General features: G+C 37.0%; 1 pseudogene; it reads left to right on the forward strand.

Annotated features, from left to right (window-relative positions):
• Positions 1-4,490: 4,490 nt before the first annotated feature.
• On the forward strand, positions 4,491-5,551 carry LOC129043714 (ribose-phosphate pyrophosphokinase 2-like; annotated as a pseudogene).
• The last annotated feature ends 7,691 nt before the right edge of the window (positions 5,552-13,242 follow it).

The following is a 13,242-nucleotide window of genomic DNA, read 5'->3' on the forward strand; positions in this document are numbered from 1 at the left end:
AAATCACACAAAAAATACCTCATAATGTTGTAAGAAAGTACAAATTTGCCTTGGGCCACATTCAAAGCTGTTCTGGCCTGCGTTTGGCCCACAGGCTGTGGGTTGGACAAGCTTAGTTTAGCACCATTTCCTTGGTGATAAGTGAGTTCTTGCTCCGTCAGTTCATGAGAGATCTGATTGTTAAAAACAGCCTGGGATCTCCCCCTTCTCTCTTTTACTCTCTCTCTGACCATGTGACACACTGGCTCCCCCTCACCTTCTGCCTCAATTGTAAGCTTCTTGCTTGAGGCCTCACCGAGAGCAGTTGCCATTGCCATGCTTCCTGTACAGCCTGCAGAACCCTGAGCCAAGATAAACCTCTTTTTTAATTAAAATAAATTACCCAGCCTCAGGTATTTCTTCATAGCAATACAAATGGACTAACACAGCCCCTGACAAATTGTGACACTTGATCAAACAGTGTCTTCCTAAGGATAGTATTTATGGAAATGAATCTTTTGTTAGTGGGATATCAGTGTAAATTCTACCACAAAACTGGATAAGAAAAATATGGTTGGTTCATTTTACTGAAAACTATGCAGCAGTCACAGGGGAATAAACAACCTAAAATAACCTACAGCAATGTGGGAATGTATGAAGGATGTTATGCTTTGTGAAAAAAATAGAAATAGAGTTACAGCACAATACTCTTTAAGAAAAATGTATACACTCATGTATACACACACTCAGAAAACAACTTTCTTATATGGTAAGATTTCTTTAAGAGTAAAGAACCTGTAACAAACACATTAGAGTGCCTGTCTATGATAAGGGATAAGGAATAAGAAAAATAAATAAAACCAGAGAGAAACTTGTAGGAAACAATAATGATAATGTCTCATGAAGTAAAGAATGTGATTAATTTTCTGCAACTGTGATACAAAAACAGATTGTCAAAATCAAACAATGAGCTTTAGCATAGAGATATTGTAAGGCAAAAATCAAATTTTAAGTACTTAGTTTGCATAGCTTGATGGAGGAATGGTCTCCTATGTGAGGCAGTAAGATACAATAAGCAAACCCATGGATGTATGGGAAGGAAATACTAAAAATACTACTTAAATGTATTTTCTCCTCATTTTTCCAACAGAGTTTAGTATCTAAATGCTGGGGGAGCCCAGGTGTGGTGACTCACGCCTGTAATCTCAGTGCTTGGTTGGGGGGTGCCCAAGGCAGGAAGAACACTTGAGGCCAAGAGTTCTAGACCAGCCTGGGCAACAAAGTGGGATTTTCTCTACAACAAAAGTTAAACATCAGCCAGGCGTGGTGTTGTGCACCTGTAGTTCCATCTACTGGAGAGGCTGAGGCAGGAGGATCACCTGAGGGGGGAGTTTGAGGCTGCAGTGAGCCACGATCACTCCACTGCACTATAGCCTGGGTGACAGAATGAGACCCTGTCTCTTAAGTGAAGATAAGTAAGTGCGAGGAGACCACATGATCTTTCTAGTTTTCAGTCCTTGTTGCAGTTCCCTGTAAATTATTTTGCTTATTCCCAATGTTCCAGCTGTTTCTGCACATTGGAGGCTTGTTCTTCTACCTACTCAAGGCCCTAGATCCAGCAAATGTCCTCAGAGATGGGCTCTGCTGCTAATCTGTGATCACCAAGGAAGGGCTTATTTTTCTCTGAAATTTAGTTCATTGAAACTTTAGGCCCACAGTTTTTTGACGGCTTTAAACAAAAATACGTGTTTTTTTAAAAAAAGATTCATCCAATGTCTTCTCATTATGGCAGGAGCAATTATGTTTTGTAACTTTAATTGGAAGAAGAATCTCTAACATTGGCATTGGAATGAGGTTTTTGGCCTTTGACCCTAATGGAGCAATTAAATCCAAGTCTATTTCTTATCTCATGCATGTATTGAAGGATCAAATGAGAAAATATATGTAGAGTGCATAAAGTGTCTAATGTACGCTTTTTTTTTTTTTTTTTTTTTTTGGAGACAGAGTCTTGCTCTGTCGCCCAGGCTGGAGTGCAGTGGCGCGATCTTGGCTCACTGCAACTCCACCTCCCAGGTTCATGCCATTCTCCTGCCTCAGCCTCCTGAGTAGCTGGGACTACAGTTGCCCGCCACCACGCCTGGCTAATTTTTTTCTATTTTTTAGTAGCAACAGGGTTTCACCATATTGGCCAGGCTGGTCTCAATCTCCTGACTTTGTGATCTGCCCACCTCAGCCTCCCAAAGTGCTGGGATTACAGGCATGAGCCACCGTGCCCAGCCCACTGATTTTTTTAACTGTCTCCATAGTTTTTGCCTTTCCCAGAATGTCATGTAGTTGGAACTATACAGTATGTAGCATTTCCTTCACTCAGAAACATGTATTTGAGATTCCTTTATGTCTTTTTATAATTTGATAGGTCATTTCTTTTTTAATGCTGAATAATATTCCATTATTTGAATGTATTACAGTTTATCCATTTACCGAATGAAGGACATCTTGGTTGCTTCCAAGTTTAGCAATTATGAATTAAGTTGCTATGGACATTCTTGTGCAGGTTTTTGTGTGGACGTGTTTTCAATTTCTTTGGGTAAATACCAAGGAGCATGATTGCTAGATTATATGGTAAGAGTAAGCTTAGTTTTGTAAAAAGCTGACCAACAGTCTTCCTAAGTGGTGTAACATTTGCATTCCTACCAGCATCACCAGCATTTGGTGCTATCTGCCTTTCATATTCATCAGCCTTCATCTTCACAATTTTTCTGCACTTACTTTTAAAATGAAAGTCTTCATTTCTTCCCCTGCTTTGTTTCTTAAACAATCTTGAATGAGTTCCTTAAAGTCTAAAAAACTCCAAAACTAAAAGTGTTACCTATATATTGAGAGTTGAAGGTTGCAGAGCAAAGGAGTGACACTAAATCAGTGATGATATAAAACCTCAGCTGAAAAATTCTAATAGCTAAAGAAGAGATATGATATTTTCATATATAGTTCCTTCTCTTTTACATGTGTAAACATTAGTCTGGAGTATTGTATTCTCAGGAAAATCAGAGCACTTCAAAAAATTGTTGTTTATAATGTTTAGAAATTTAGACCTGACATTTTCATGGTGTAGACTAGAGTAGACTTAGCTAAACAGAGCCATTGATTAGCATGTTATATACATTGTTTTATACACATTTATTATATTATAAACTACCAAAGGAGAATTAAATAGTGTAAAACTACTTTGAGGAAGTATCTAATAAAAATAAGATAATTGTGGGATTTCTATTACCCACACTCAATTTAGAATATTAACAGGGTAATAAAAATCACTGGTATGTAAAACAACTCACAATGGTAAGAAGCACAAAAATATAGGTAGGAAATTTCAGTAGAAAATACTAACATTCATTAATGAGCTCATAAAATCAAATGCTTAAAACCGAAGTACTAGCCGAGCGCAGTGGCTCACGCCTGTAATCCCAGCACTTTGGGAGGCCAAGGCCAGTGGATCACGAGGTCAGAAGGTCGAAACTATCCTGGCTAACATGGGGAAACCCCGTCTCTACTAAAAATACGAAAAATTAGCCGGGCACGGTGGCGGGCGCCTGTAGTCCCAGCTACTCAGGAGGCTGAGGTGGGAGAATGACGTGAACCTGGGAGATGGAGCTTGCAGTGAGCCTAGATCGCGCCACTGCACTCCAGCCTGGGCGACAGAGCGAGACTCTGTCTCAAAAAAAAAAAAAAAAAAAAAAAAAAAAAAAAAAAAACCGAAGTACTTCAGTATCTCAAAGTTTGTTTTAATGGCTTTTTTTGTGTGCGTTTTGTTTTGTTTCTTGCCAGCAGCCTTCTTATTAAAACAACAGCCATAAGCCAATGAAAATCCATACAAATAATTTTATATACCGACATTTTATAGTTAAATATTAATGTTTATAATTTATTACTGTAAATTATTCACAAAAAATAAAAAACAAAGTGTGAATTTGAAAGGAAGGAAATATTAAGGGAAGTAGAATTAGTAGAGTTTACCTAAGTCATAAATTAGATGAAAAACATTTGCAACCAGTAGGAATTCCTCAGACATTTCCCAACAGGAATAAAATGGGTATATAGTGTGGATAGTAAGAATGGTTACCGCCTGCTTCTGTACCTTTTGGAAAGCACAATAAGGGGAATGTCGTAGTTGGGTTTAGAGCGTATGAATGTCTATATCTTTCTGAAAGTGCATAAAGAAGTTGGGGGACTGATTCTCCAAGACAATGAAGCACAAAGCAAAAAGTATGTATGTAGAAGTCACAGTACTGGATTTTAGTTCTTATTTGGTCATTTAACTACACAAGGCTCTGGTAGCTAACTGAACTTGTCCAACTTCATCATCTCATCTGAAAGTATGAATGTTAATAACTATCTCACCAAGTTGTAAGAATCAGTGTATTCGCATATATAATGGGACTCGGGTAGGATTTGAAATACTAAAAAATGCTTAATAAGTAGCAGCAGCCGCCCGCATCACTGTCGCTGTCGCCTCCACCACCTCCTCCACCGCTGCGTGCCCCTCGGAGTCCCAAGCCCCACCATGCCCAACATCGTGCTGTTCAGCGGCAGCTCGCACCAGGACCTGTCCCAGCGCGTGGCCCACCGCCTGGGCCTGGAGCTGGGCAAGGTGGTCACCAAGAAGTTCAGCAACCAGGAGACCAGCGTGGAAATTGGTGACAGTGTGAGAGAGGAAGATGTCTACATCATCCAGAGCGGCTGGGGGGAAATTAACAACAACCTGATGGAGCTCCTCATCATGATCAATGCCTGCAGGATTTCGTCATCATCCAGGGTGACTGCTGTGATCCCGTGTTTCCCATACGCCCGACAAGATAAAAAGGACAAGAATCACGCCCCAATTTCTGCAAAACTTATGGCCAATATGCTGTCGGTGGCTGGGGCGGATCACATCATCACCATGGACCTACATGTCTCTCAGGTACAGGGATTCTTTGATATTCCTGTGGATAATTTGTATGCGGAGCCCGCAGTCCTGCAGTGGATTCCGGAAAACATTGCGGAGTGGAAGAACTGTATCATTGTTTCACCTGAGCCAAAAGGGTCACGTCAATTGCAGACAGGTTGAATTTGCTTTGATCCACAAAGGGAGGAAGAAGGCGAATGAAGTGGACCGGATGGTCCTGGTGGACAACGTGAAGGACCGTGTGGCCATCCTGGTGGATGACATGGCTGACACAGGCAGCACCATCTGTCACGCCGCGGGCAAGCTGCTGTCAGCTGGAGCCACCAAAGTTTATGCTATCCTTACCCATGAGGTCTTCTCCGGACCAGCTATTTCCAGAATAAAATAAAGCTCCCTTTGAGGCTGTTGTCGTCACAAACACAATTTCACAGGAGGACAAAATGAAACACTGCACCAAGATTCAGCTCATTGACATTTCCATGATCTTGGCCGAAGCAATCCGAAGGACACACAATGGAGAATCCGTGTCCTACCTGTTCAGCCATGTCCCGCTATAAATTCAGAATGTGAAGTGTCCCGCAAGCCTACTCTGACTTCTGACTTGTTTTTGTTTTCTGGATTTTTAGCTGTAGGACTCAGCAATGACAGGTTAATCACTGACAAAAGCGACAGATCTTTGTATACGCTAAGATTTATTGTTTCCCCTTCTAAAGCTCAGGATCGTGTCTTTCCAGTTTTTGGGGGAAGGGTGGTGGTTATTTGGTCTTTAAATGAACTGTCTTAAATGAGAAATGTTTTTGTCATTTTGCCTTATTTATTTATTTATTTATTTATTTGAGATGGAGTCTCGCTCTGTTGCCCAGGCTGGAGTGCAGTGGTGTGATCTCGGCTCACTGCAAGCTCCGCCTCCCGGGTTCACGCCATTCTCCTGCCTCAGCCTCCTGAGTAGCTGGGACTATAGGCGCCCGCCACCACGCCCGGCTAATTTTTTGTATTTTTAGTAGAGACGGGGTTTCATCGTGTTAGCCAGGATGGTCTCGATCTCCTGACCTCGTGATCAGCCCGCCTAGGCCTTCCAAAGTGCTAGGATTACAGGCGTGAGCCACCACCCCCGGCCACTTTGAATTTTAACAGGTATGGGTGATTTCTTCCTTTGTTCTTTCAGTACTTTGAGGTGACAACTTACAAGTATGTAATTTCATCGTGGAAGTCATAGTTTATATATTTCGAGGTTGCCAAAGGTGACTTCAGATTAAAGCCTTCTGTGTAAATATATACTAATAACGCCTATGGACATTTGGGTAAAACCCTGTATAGAATTAATTAGCCTTTTACTTTGGAGTGAATCTTGGAAAATTTAAGATTATAATACCAAGAATTTTGAATTTTTCTTTTCTTTCTTTTTTTTTTTGATAACTCAGTTTCAGATAAACCATCTTGGTTATTGTGCTTAATTTGGACCAAATTTTATTTAGCTTAAGATGGACACTGACACATTTTGGCGGGTAAACATTAGACATATCAGAGCAGTGTAGTTCTGTATCATTTTAAAAATCACCTCTTCTAAAACATAACTGTCACTTACCTGAAATGCTGCATCCTAAAATTCCAAAATCATATTGAGCAATCGCCAAGGACTAAAGCCAATTGACTTAAAGGTAATCATTTTAGCTAAGATTAAAGTCTAAGAATGTATGGAACTAGTTTTAAAATAATCCCAGATTTTTAGAAAGGATATAGGAATCTGCATTGTCATTCTCTGAATTAAGAACTGATGGTTTCTACCATTGTTTAGCCCCATTTTTGTATTTTAAAGTCCTTCGGAATACATTTATGAACCAATTAGACTGGATTTAGCCACACAAAGTGGAAATTCAGACCTTGACTATTTGATGTTTCCAATTCACCGAAGGTGATGAAGACTGTCTTGGGAGCAGCTTAATCACAGAATTTGTGTATTCCTTGCTGCTCCTGGTGTGGAAACTTAATTGAGACCACCTAATACATTGGTCCTGTCCAATTCTACTGAATGGGGGTGGACTTGGCATTTATCTGGCCAAAAACAGGAGCCAGAGAAATGTGAATATACCAAAGTTGTTTAGCCTCCAACTTAAATTACATTAGTCAACTTATAGATATTCATATGATCACTTTTCTTTGTTAGATACTACATCAACTAGATTCAGGAATACATCATTTGCAGTGCTTGTATTGGTTTAAAATATAAGATGTTAAGATCCTCCAAAATTGTACCAAAACATTTCAATAAAATCATTCTGACTGCTTTCATTAAAAAAAAAAGTAAATGCTCAATAAATAAAACATATTGATGTTATTAAACTCTGATTCACCATCAGCCATAGATAAATGGATGCTCTCTCAAGAGTTAGAGAGAGAAATTTGGCATCATCGTGGGCTTTTAAAAATTATTAGTTCATGATAATAAGTTATTTAAAATTTTATTATTTTAATAAACTATGTACACATGTATATATGTATATTATTCAGGGTCCAGAGAAATAGAATCAATAGGACATACAGAAATATGTAAGGAGAGATGTATGACAGGAATCAGCTCACATTTATTATTATGGAGGCCCACAAGTTCAATATTCTGCTGTCTGAGCTGGAGGACCCATGCTCTGCTTTTTGTTCTATTGGGGCACCCCCCCCTAATGAATTGGATGATGCCCACCAACAGAGGTGAGAGTGGACCTCTTTTACTCCTGATTGTTTACTACGGATTCAAATGCTAATACAGAAACATCGTCACAGACACTCCCAGAAAGAGTGTTTTCCCAGCTATCTGGGCATTCCTTAACCCAGTCAAGTTGACACATGAACTTAACCGTCAGGCCAGCAGAGAGGCTCACACCTGTAATCCCACACTTAGGGAGGCTAAAGAGGAAGATTTACTTGAGGTCAGGAGCCAAGATCAGCCAGGGCAACATAATGAGACCCTGTCTCTACAAAATAAATACATAAATAAATAGCCAGACATGGTGGTACACACCTGTAGTCCCAGCTACTCAGGAGGCTGAAGTGGGAGGATAGCTTGAGTTCAGGAGTTTGAGGTGACAGTGAACTACGATGACACCACTGCACTCCAGCCTGCGTGACAGAGAGACTCTGCCTAAATTTAAAAAAATTAACCATGATGATATGTATATTCAACATTATACTATTTGAACTAATATAATGCTTGTTGTGTATGTATCACCTATATGGAACTTGTCATATAATTCCCTAATTTGGAATTATTTCTGATTACTTTATCCTCTAGCTGTAAGATCCTCATTATAAGTTTCTGAAAGATTTGGATAGAAGTTTGGTTTTATTTCCAACAATTTATAGCACAAATTTGTCTTGTAAATAAAATCCAACAAGTAAAGACATAAAACAAGTTAAAATATTAGCTTTATTGTGAACCAACAATGAAAATTTAATCTTAGTACATATTGAATCAGGTGCATTTTCTTTTGTTTTAATAACAATCACTGGAATTAAAATGAATCATGCATGGATATGTCAATTGTTTAAATGACAACAGAAGGGGTTTTTGTTAAAAACCTTTTTATATTTAATAATGTTTTCTACTAGTTTTATATAAAAATTACAAAAAATATATCTACAATAACTTATTAGTTGCTTTAATTGTATTCTGGCAGTAATTCTACAATTCTTTTATCATAAATTGGAAAACACACCACTTAGGTGATAATATTTAGACATTGAAATATACATGTAATAAAAAAGCAAATAAAACTATACATTTTCATTAGACTCATTGAAATATAATTCTTTTGCTTTTTAATACTATCATATTCTATATTAAACTTTTCAGTTTGTGTCATAACAATTACAGCTGTATCAGAATCTACTGGTATGGTTTGAAATATCCATTTTGTAAAACAACAACAAAAAATTCATTGAATAAATTCCCAGTATGATGCTAGATTGGAGAGGAAAAATATGTATCCAAATATTTAATTCTTCTGGCATTCAATATAGACTTTTGGCTGCTTCAACTATAAAGACATCCAAAGAATGGCTTTCATTACAGCAGATTTGACCTTTTCACATTTAACTCATACATTCTGGAATGATGCACTTGCAAGATTAAAGCTGTCTGTGACTTTTTAAAAAATCCAAGATCTCTTTGGTGGCTAAAATCATTTGGATATAAGAAAAGGTTTTGTCGAGGACAAGTAATTTATTTTCAGTGTGAATCAAAATCTAACAGTAAATGTAAGTATTTTAGTTTCTGAATATAGTTTAAAAGTTCTTTGGAAGATAATTTCTGCAATATGTAATTTAGAAAAGTCGTTTAAAAAACATTTTAATGGACAGACATATTTTAATTTTTTATAAAGTGCTACCTAGCATAATTTATTTATTTATTTATTTATTTTTTTTTTGAGATGGAGTTTCGCTCTTGTTGCCCAGGCTGGAGTGCAGTGGTGCGATCTCAGTTCACCACAACCTCCGCCTCTTGGGTTCAAGCGATTCTCCTGCCTCAGCCTCCCAAGTAGCTGGGATTACAGGCATGTGCCACCACGCCCAGCTAATTTTGTATTTTTAGTAGAGACGGGGTTTCTCCATGTTGGTCAGGCTGGGCTCGAACTCCCGACCTCAGGCGATCTGCCCACCTAGGCCTCCCAAAGAGCTGGGATTACAGGTGTGAGCCACCACGCCTGGCCATCTTTTTTATTCCTGAAATTAATTCATAGAGCTCTCTGTAAAGTAAAACTGTGACTAAACACCGAGGAATAATTACGATGACTTTTGCTGCAAAATGTTCTTCTGATATTAATCAAATAGATTTAAGAACTAATTTCTAGCATCACTTTCTGTGTGAACACATGAGCTTATGTTTGTGTTCATGTGTATGTGTGTGTATTTCTGTAGATTTAGAAGTACATAGACCAAAACTGCATCTTCATCATCTACATAGATTTTTAAGATTTTTAAAAATAATTCAGAAGTTTGGATGTTTGCATATGCAGGAGGTAGATTTAGTAGGATCATGCAAATCAAAAGGATTTTATTGTCTTTTTCATATGTTTAACAGAGTATCTTTAGTACTTCAGTTTTGAGTGCAAAGATTGGTTTGTTTATTTAGAGAATGTTCTATCATGTTTTCAGTTTCAGTTCATAAACTTTTCAGTTTGTGTTGTAATATTTAGAGCTGTATCAGAAGTCACTCTTCCAGGCTGCAGGCAGCCCTTCATCAATAGAAAGATTTGATTCCTTTCAACAAGGGACTTCTTATTTCCTCTGTAACTTTCTCCAATCTCGTCCTCCCCCAGAATGACTTACTCAAAATTTGGCCATGAAAACTAGTACCAATGGGAGATGACTTAAAGATATTATTTTTCATAGAAGCTATTTTTACTTCTGTTGAACTATATATAATAAGATCACTCAGTTCTATTCATTTGTGAATTTTCAACAAATGTTTTCACTATATGTAGTTGACAATGCTGAATCAAAATTGATATTTTATTTTTTGATAGAAACATTTGTTGACGTTTGAATTCATTTTTTTCATGTTGTATGTACTTTTTGTCTAATATTTATATTTATTCTGGGTTGATGATTAAAATTAATGATATTTTAATGAAGAAATCACATATATACAATGTGATAATAAAATTAAAGAACTTTGGTTTAACCAGAATGCAATAGCAGATGGAGGAGAAAGGAATTTTTTATTTTTAATTATCTTATACATAAAAATGAATTTTGAGGCCAGGCGTGGTGGCTCACACCTGTAATCTCAGCACTTTGGGAGGCCAAGGCAGGTAGATCATGAGGTCAGGAGTTTGAGACCAGCCTGACCAACATGGTGAAACCCCGTCTATACTAATAATACAAAAATTAGCTGGGCGTGGTGGCGCGCGCCTGTAATCCCAGCTACTCAGGAGGCTGAGGCAGGAGAATTGCTTGAATCCGGGAGGTGGAGGTTGCAGTGAGCTGAGATTGCGCCAGTGCACTCGGGCCTGAACGACAGAGCAAGACTCTGTCACAAAAAAAAAAAAAAAAAAAAAAAAGAATTTTGAAAATAGTTATGATTTTAAACTATTTTATCTTAGTAAAATATAATTTTATCTATTTCTATAATATTACATAGAGTACTTCATAAACCATTGTAATATATTTGGCATGAGAACATACTTACTAGCATAGAAACAGGTGTGAATTTTATTATCAATTTTAATTCATTTGAAATTATCTCTTTAATGTCCAGTGATCCAGTTATTTATTTATTTTAAATGAGCATTTCTCCTAGGTATCATTCAGAATTAGCAAGACCCATGAAATGTAAAATACTATTTATATTTCATGAAGACTCTGGTTATCACTTCACCATCAGTTAACACTAACTGGTCTTGCAGTTCTCGAAAAACTGAAGAAGAAGATGGGGGTAATTTTTGTGGTTTAGAGTGAGTGATCTTTGATAGATTCTCTTAAGGGATTATTTAGCATTGATAATATCACTCCTTTTGTTTTTACAATGAAAACCAAACTTTTCCTGAAGTGTTTATTTATAGATACAATGTTGGTTTTTAAACCATTATACACAAACACATTTGTATAGAATAAGGTTTGCATGTATGCCGGGCATGGTGGCTCATGCCTGTAATCCCAGCACTTTGGGAGGCCGAGGCGGGCAGATCACCTGAGGTCGAGAGTTCGAGACCAGCCTGGCCAACATGGCAAAACCCCATCTCTACTAAAAATACAAAAATGAGCCGGGCGTGGTGGGACACACCTGTAATCCCAACTACTCAAGAGTCTGAGGCAGAAGAATCGCTTGAACTCGGGAGACCAAGGTTGCAGTGAGCCAAGATCACAATCACACCACTGCACTCCAGCCTGAGCAACAGAGCGAGATTATCTCAAAAAAAAAAAAAAAAAAAGGTAACATGTATATAGGAAGAACGTTTAAATACTGATATATTCCTTCTCCCAGTTAAATAGGGCATTACATTCTGCCCTTTGAGATCAGTATAAAGGAAGAAGATCCTTGCAATATGGAGAAAGATTTAAGCGGTGATGATGGGGTAAATATCTCTATTTGGATTTCAATCCAGTTAAAACCATGAACAAGCAGCTTTATTAAATGAAGGTATTAAACAAGATTCATATTTTTTTCAGTATTTCAAAAAGATTAATGAGAAATTTACACACAATTTAAGCTGCACAAAGCAACTAAAGGTCACTTTTTAAATTACAATTGGAATTATTAAAATTAATATGGTAAGACCTATGATCATATGCTGAAAATGCTGAATTACAAAAACTGGAGAGGCAAATTTCTTATTATTTGAGAAAAGTGGTTTGTTGGAAAATGTCTTACGAATACAGGAGAAATAATAAAAGGTTTTATTATTTATTAATTACAGCAAAAGTAAATAAATAACATCTGGAAATTCAGCTTATATTTGCAAAAAAACCGTGGGTATGTGTAAATATCTCAGGTGCTGATGTATTTATTCATAAGTAGTACTTTGATATAGATGTGATATTCATTGGAAGCCTTAGTAAACTGCCTAAGAAGTGAATCTATTTAATTATTTAGAATCATCATAAAAGTAGTTATAGGCAGATATTTATTTGATATTTAAATTAATACTTACAGAGATTTGTTAAATTCAGTGCTGTTAAATGGGCACTGAAATTATTATTTTTATTCCTTTAACAGCTTCTTCATAATATTTAGTAAATATAAAATTGGCTTTCAAATTTACGTAGCTGATGTGACATTTGCGGTAAATTACTTTTCAAGGGAATTGGTAATAATTATAGGATAGGTTGAATAATGTATTAGCAAAAGGAATCTTTGAGGGAATTTGCATGGGGAACACAGCCTCCAATGAGAAACTTAACCCAGAGATTATGTCCTCATTGTATGTGCCATCGAAATTGTTGGATATTGTATCATATATAGTATTAGATTGGAACGGCATGTGTGGCTGTTGTCAGAAAAGTGGCAGACATCTTACAGGTGTTTAATTATCATCTTTAATAATAGAGTACTATTGCTAAAAGTATGATTTATAAACATACGCTAATTATTGTATTTTTCAGCACTGCAAATTATTCACTGTTATGTGATACCCAGTATACTAAATGAGTTGAACATAGTAACATTCTACAATGACACACATTGTCTGTATTTTGAACCATTTAGTAGTTTTGACAAATAATATTAACTTGCCATGCTTTAGTCAATGTTACGTTTTTGAAGAAAGCACAAGTTAGAAAAGACTTATTGAGCTTTTAAAGGGAGAGAAGTTTTAGAAAAAAACATT

This window comes from Pongo pygmaeus, chromosome 13, assembly GCF_028885625.2.
Source record: "Pongo pygmaeus isolate AG05252 chromosome 13, NHGRI_mPonPyg2-v2.0_pri, whole genome shotgun sequence".
Lineage (NCBI taxonomy): Eukaryota > Metazoa > Chordata > Mammalia > Primates > Hominidae > Pongo > Pongo pygmaeus.